The following is a 6,291-nucleotide window of genomic DNA, read 5'->3' as shown; positions in this document are numbered from 1 at the left end:
TTGGTCTGACAGTGCTGAATAATAAAATACTGCCAACTGAAACACAAGAAAAAAAAGATAATTAATTGTTGTGCTAGAAGAAAAAGAAATTTAAAAAAGTATGAATAAATTGAACACTTTAAATGCCACATTCATACAAAAAACAAAAAGAAACAATTTATTTTACAGAAGATTAAAACATGTAATCTCATCAAAGCAGCAAAAATTAAGAAAAAGGAATCTGGTAGCACAAAATACTGAAACCATATTGAAGGCGAGCGAGTCTCCAATGAAACGATTTTAGTGACACTTTGAGCAGGTTGAGTTAAATTTGTCACCAAAGGTTGGGAATCCTCTTCCTGGCATTTAGTGAAGTTTTATAAAATCACCTTAGCTTTATATTTACATTTATTGACACCAGATTTCACAAAATTAACACAAAAACATTCCTAGAAGAGCATGATCTGTATAAAGGGACAGACGCTTCACTTGCTTGTTTTGGTTTTATTATGTTTAATAAAAGAGAAGTTCATTTTCTACTGGAATCATTTGTAATTTAACAGTAAAACATTGTTGTTGTTGCTTCTTCACTGAATTACCATTTTTATGTGGAAAAAATATATCTTACAAACAATACTTCAAGCTTATTTTAAAGAAACTTTGACAAATAAAGAAATAAATGAAATATTTAGGCAAAACTGTAAACTGTGGTTTAATTTAAGAAAAAAAGTGCTGAAGTGATTCTTTTGAGAAAAAAATTTGTTCAAGTGGTAAAAAGTAAAGTTGAGCTGAATAAAGATTTTTCAAGGAAATAATAATAAAATGATTTCTCCCAAAAAAATTTCGACTTCTGAGGTTCATCTTCAGTTCTTCAGATTCTCCCGTTTTTTTTTTTGTTTTTTTTTTTATTTGACATTAAATAGTTAAAGTACATAAACTCCACCATCCTGCTGGTCTGGACTGGGACACTGGGAACCTGAACTGGTTTGTCCTGAAGATTCTCTGATTCTCCTGCAGAGCAGAAATAAATAAATAAAGAGTTCAAAAATAACAAATTTATTTAAAAACTAAATGTCAGCCTGCTGAATGAAGCTGTTTTTACTGCATTAATTAACATCATTTATATGAGCAGTAATTATTTTGCGACTCTGTTTATAAAACATGAATCTTAATAGACAGGAAATGAGCTCATAACTTAATATTTGTGTTTGTGTTTTAAAATGTGAGCATAACAAAGATCTAAATATGAAGTTTATTGAAGTCATTCAGTGTTTTTAACATCTTTGTTGTGACAAATGAAAGTTTTAAAACATAAATCTCCAGACTTTCCTCCAGATTTATCTTCCATAAAACACGTCAGAGTTTTCCCTCCTGCTGCTCGTCTTTTATCACTTTATGATGCAAAAAATGTCAAATATGTTGCATTTTATTGGAAATGAATTGACTCACCATTAGTTTGCTTTATTCTTCCACCGACGACTCATAATTTCTAGGAAATAGAAAAAATGTTCTTAGATAACAACATTAACAAAATGTGTAAAATATCACAAATTTATCTTTTTACCTGTATTGTTGAATGTAACTAACATTTCCTTAGAATACAGATTATATACAGTAATTATCTTTCTTTCTATGCCAGAAATGTTGCTGCAGATGTTTGATTAATGCAGCAGAAAATGTTTTAGGAAATGAAGAAGCTGCAGCTTCATCACTGCTAAACTATAAATTTACATTTGGAGGGAAAGAAATTTAAAGCATGGCCCCTTTTGACAGCGGCCCCCTAGTGGACACATTTAAAACTACCATAATATATGAAGAGAAGAACAGTTTTGGACCTTACAGGCTGCCATCCAGCTCTGTAGACACACAGAACTGATCCAGCATGTTGTTTACACATCATTAATGGCAATAAAACATTATTATCTCAAATATATTCAATTCAATCTGAAATGTTGCTTTTTACATATGACAGCACCATCAATACAAAACGTTCATAATTTAAAAACCAAAGTCAGAGTTTTATCTTACCTCCTATAATTACGAATATCAGTATCCACAGAAGGAATCCTCCAATTATTATTGCAATTGCTTTACTTTCATCCATAACTTCCTCTGGGAAGAAAAAGGTCAGATTAAACTAATGTACCTGTGGATGGACTTTGATTGCTTCTACTATTAAACAAACATAAAGTTGTGGTATTAATCTGCCTGTTACTGAAATGTAGTGCAGTAATAAAATATTATCTTTGAACCAAGTCAAAAAAAAATAATGTGATGCTACATTTACTCTTTGATTTACACCAGATGCGCTTACTTCATTTGCTTTACTCGCCTTAATTTAAATTTAAAGATGTAGTCTAAAAGATAAAGATGCAGCTGAATGAAGATAATATTTAGGAAATGCTAAAAATATCAGAGTAAAGTTACTTACTTCTTTTATGGAAAGACGCTCTTGTCCTTTTTCTGCCGCTGCTGATGGTGCACCTGTACATCTGTTCTTTAAAACTGTCTGAGACCAGCAGGGAGCTGCTGATGCTGTAAAGCTGCTCTTCAGTCTGATGGACTGTGGTTGGGCTGTGGAGCTTCAGTTCAGATGGAGGATAGATGAACCAGGTGAGTTCAGGTTTAGGGTAGATATCCTCTGAGCTGCAGATGATCCTGTTTTCTATCTGCTTTATAATGACTTCTGTTATTAGAGCTGCAAACCAAGCAAATAAATACATCAATAATAGTAAAGAAATATTACACTAACTAAATTGACCACAATAAAGCCAGTCTACCTTCAACCTTTAGCTGAATGAATGTTTTCTTGCTTCCTCTCTCTGTGCTGCTGTAGCATCTGTATCTCCCTTCATCCTGGATCTTCACTCCTGTCAGTTTTAAGGAGGCGTTTCCTCTGGAGATCAGATCCTTAAACAGAGACGTCCGACCTTTGAACTGCTGGTCCTGCCGTCCCAGCTGGTCCTCACTATCATAGTATGAGTGGACGTTATGCTCTCCGGATGTTAAATGGTCCCAGAGGATCACTGTATTAGAACTGGGATCAACATTACAGGGTAAAATGCAGCTCTGTCTGAAAACACAGGTCACTGTGGGATCTACAGGAAGAGATGAGAGGAAACCAGATACATATTTACAATTGTTATAAATTTGCATTCAAATAAAAGGAAATTTGCAAGACATTTAAATATTTATCATGGATATGTGAGCTGTTTCAGGTTTTAGTTTCTCTTTCACTCCTGCACAGAACAAAACTGTTCTTTATTTTAACTCTGACAGTAACAGCAGGAACAAAAAACAAAGAACTGTCTTCATCCTTCACAGGTTTAAAAACAAGATGACGTCTTTCTGTTCTTCAAGTTGTGGTTTGGGAGATCTTGACAATTTTTTCTGATGTTTGATCTTGTTTAATGCCCAAAAAATAATTTTGCAGCTCTTGCAAATTATTAATATTAATATTATAATATTTCTGAATAATCTTTGTGAGGGTTGAACAAACTGCTAACAGAATAACTGAAGAATGAAGCTGCCTTCACAAGTTTTAATCTGTGGAATCATTTTAGTTTTAATAAAGCTCAGGTATCATTTACACCATTTTATTTCTGTAAACTATGATTAACTAAATAATTCCTAACTTTTTAAATTTACACTTTAGTAAATAAAACTCAAGCTCGTCCCACCAAATTCACATTTTTATATTTAATATTTACATTGAGAGCAAAGTCAAATTATTGGTGTAAATAAACTTGGATAAATAATTATTACATACCTCAAACTTTAAGTATAATAATATTTCTTTATGTTCTTGTTTTGTCCACCATTTAAAAACTAACACTGTTGTTGATAAATAAGATCAAACTGAGAATACAGGAAATATTTGACTTACCTCCATTTGCACCAGGCCAAATTAATGTTTGGATCACCAAAAACAGGAAGAACAAAATCTCAACCATAACGCAAGTGATTTCAAAAACATGTATCATAAACCATCCTGCCTGTTATAAGTCAAGAGTAATTTATTTTCTATTTCACTCTTTCCACCACTGAGCACCACCAGACTGGTCTGACCAGTTTATAAGTGGGAGAGGTAAACTGCTGTCAGGGAACTGGGCGGTTCTGTGGAGCTGCAGCTTCCCCACAGCCACAGATAATCAACTATTACTGATCATTCTGATTGATCCTACACGGTACGTCTAACCCTCTGTGTTCACCATGTTTCCATGTGCTTCAGTTTCCTCACCAACCGTTTCCTGTGTTTCCTCTTACTGACGGTGAAATGAAGAAATGAATCTTTGCTTCGTTCACAGGTTCATCATCAGATGCTTCATTCTTTACTCACTAGTGACATCTGCTGCTGAAACTGAAACTGTGACGCTTTGTCCTCAAAATGTACTTCAACAAATATTAGAACAAATATTAGAACAAATATTACAACAAATATTACAACAAATATTACAACAAATATTAGAACAAATATTAGAACACAGTCCGTATGCAATATTATTGCTACAAAGATTTTGCCAGATTGATGTTTAGTAATATTAAGGTCTATTGATCCCTACTTAACTGTGTATTCTCTTATTAGTTATTAAAATGATTTGTAACTAACAGGCTGACTCAGCTGTCTTTGTGTTTTATTTGATGTCCTGATTAAATTATAAACACATTTGATGTTTTAGTGTCTAGTTGAGTGATTGTTGCAGCTGACAGTTTTCTTTGTGTTTGTGATTTTTACTGCTGTTGGTCTGACAGTGGATGTTGGAGGATCACATTCCAGTTACCTGTTAGTTGAGCTCACATTCAGTCCACAAAAACCAGTCTGACTGGTTTGTGAGCAAACTTTCACTTTCTGTTTAATGGGACACAACAAAGTGACGAAGAGAAACAAAATACTCCGTTAAAAACATCAGATTTTTAATTTTCTTCTCTGATTTTTGTCTGGAGATGAGCTCAGTGGACCAACAAATAATATCCATGAATTAATAGACATAAAGACAATTAAATTATGGTTGATAAATCATTTAAAACTTGAATGAATAATGGTGGCGTACTGTATGATGCTCCACATTCTGGTTGGTTTCTAAAATCAGCGATGGACTGAATCCTGTATAAAACCTGCCAGGTTGATTGGGCCAGTTTGCCACACCTACAAGAAGGAGGATTCTTACACAACACTGGACTTTCATGTAATAAACCAGAACAGTTTTCATTGAGCACCTGTCTACAGGTAAAACTAAGAGTAGTTTTTTAGGTGACAGGATTTTTAGTCAGTTTTGTCATGGTGAAAATGTTCTGCTCCATGTTTTTAATATTCCAGTCTTTGCTTTGGCTCCTGTCAAGAGGAGGTGAGTAAATGATTTAGGATTTAGCTCTAATAACAATAATCCAGTATTATGTGAATGTGATGTTTTCAGCAAACATGCCCAGAAATGCAACAAGTTACAGTGTGCAACAGTAATTAGGTGTGTAACTAAAGATTAATGTTTTCTTTAGTCAGTTTACATATTGAGTTTTATCCAGATTTATTAAAAGCACAAACTGAAACCATCTTGTTTAAAAGGGCAGAAATATCTTGAAAGATTTTTTAAATATCTGTTCAATAATATAAACACAAAATTTCTTGTTTAACTTTTATCTGCTGCTTCATGTTCACAATAACAACTTTGTGTTTAAAGTGAAACATAAACAATCATTTTATAAAACCTGATCATCCAGCTGGGCTTTGTTTCTGTAACTACATGCAAATCTAAAATAAAATCACTGTTGTCTTTTAGTTTTTCTGTTTTACAAAGAAAAGCCCAGTATTAAGTCTGGGGAACTCATTCAATAACTAAACTTTTCTTGACAAAAATGTGAAGATTTTTTTTTATGTGATGAAATATATGTATTTTTTCCTAAGCAAAAATTTTGTGAGCTACATTTGCAAATAAAAGTTAATATATTGTGTATTTTTATATATTTTATAGCTCAGTCAAGAAAATATGTCAACTTCAGTTGTTATAGAAATGCTGTAAACATGAAATATGAGTTAAATGAAGTTTTATTTTGTAATTTAACAAACTTAAATTGGGCCTCGGTTTGTTGCTGCTCTTTCCGGTACTCAACCTTCAGCAGGTCATCACAGCGTTTCTAAATTAAGCCTTTAATAATGTTCATGAGAGTGTTGACCTGTGGAGTGATGATGAGGTCAGGAGATGCTCAGTCTCCTGACCAGGTGTTTCCTGACATGATGTCACTGAAAGGTGCTTCACTCCCAGGAACTACAGTGAACCTGACAAACAAACAGCTGTGAGGTGAAGTTAGTGGATCTCA

The sequence above is a fragment of the Xiphophorus hellerii genome, chromosome 21, assembly GCF_003331165.1.
Source record: "Xiphophorus hellerii strain 12219 chromosome 21, Xiphophorus_hellerii-4.1, whole genome shotgun sequence".
In the NCBI taxonomy this organism is placed as follows: domain Eukaryota; kingdom Metazoa; phylum Chordata; class Actinopteri; order Cyprinodontiformes; family Poeciliidae; genus Xiphophorus; species Xiphophorus hellerii.
Note: the sequence above shows the minus strand (reverse complement) of the source record.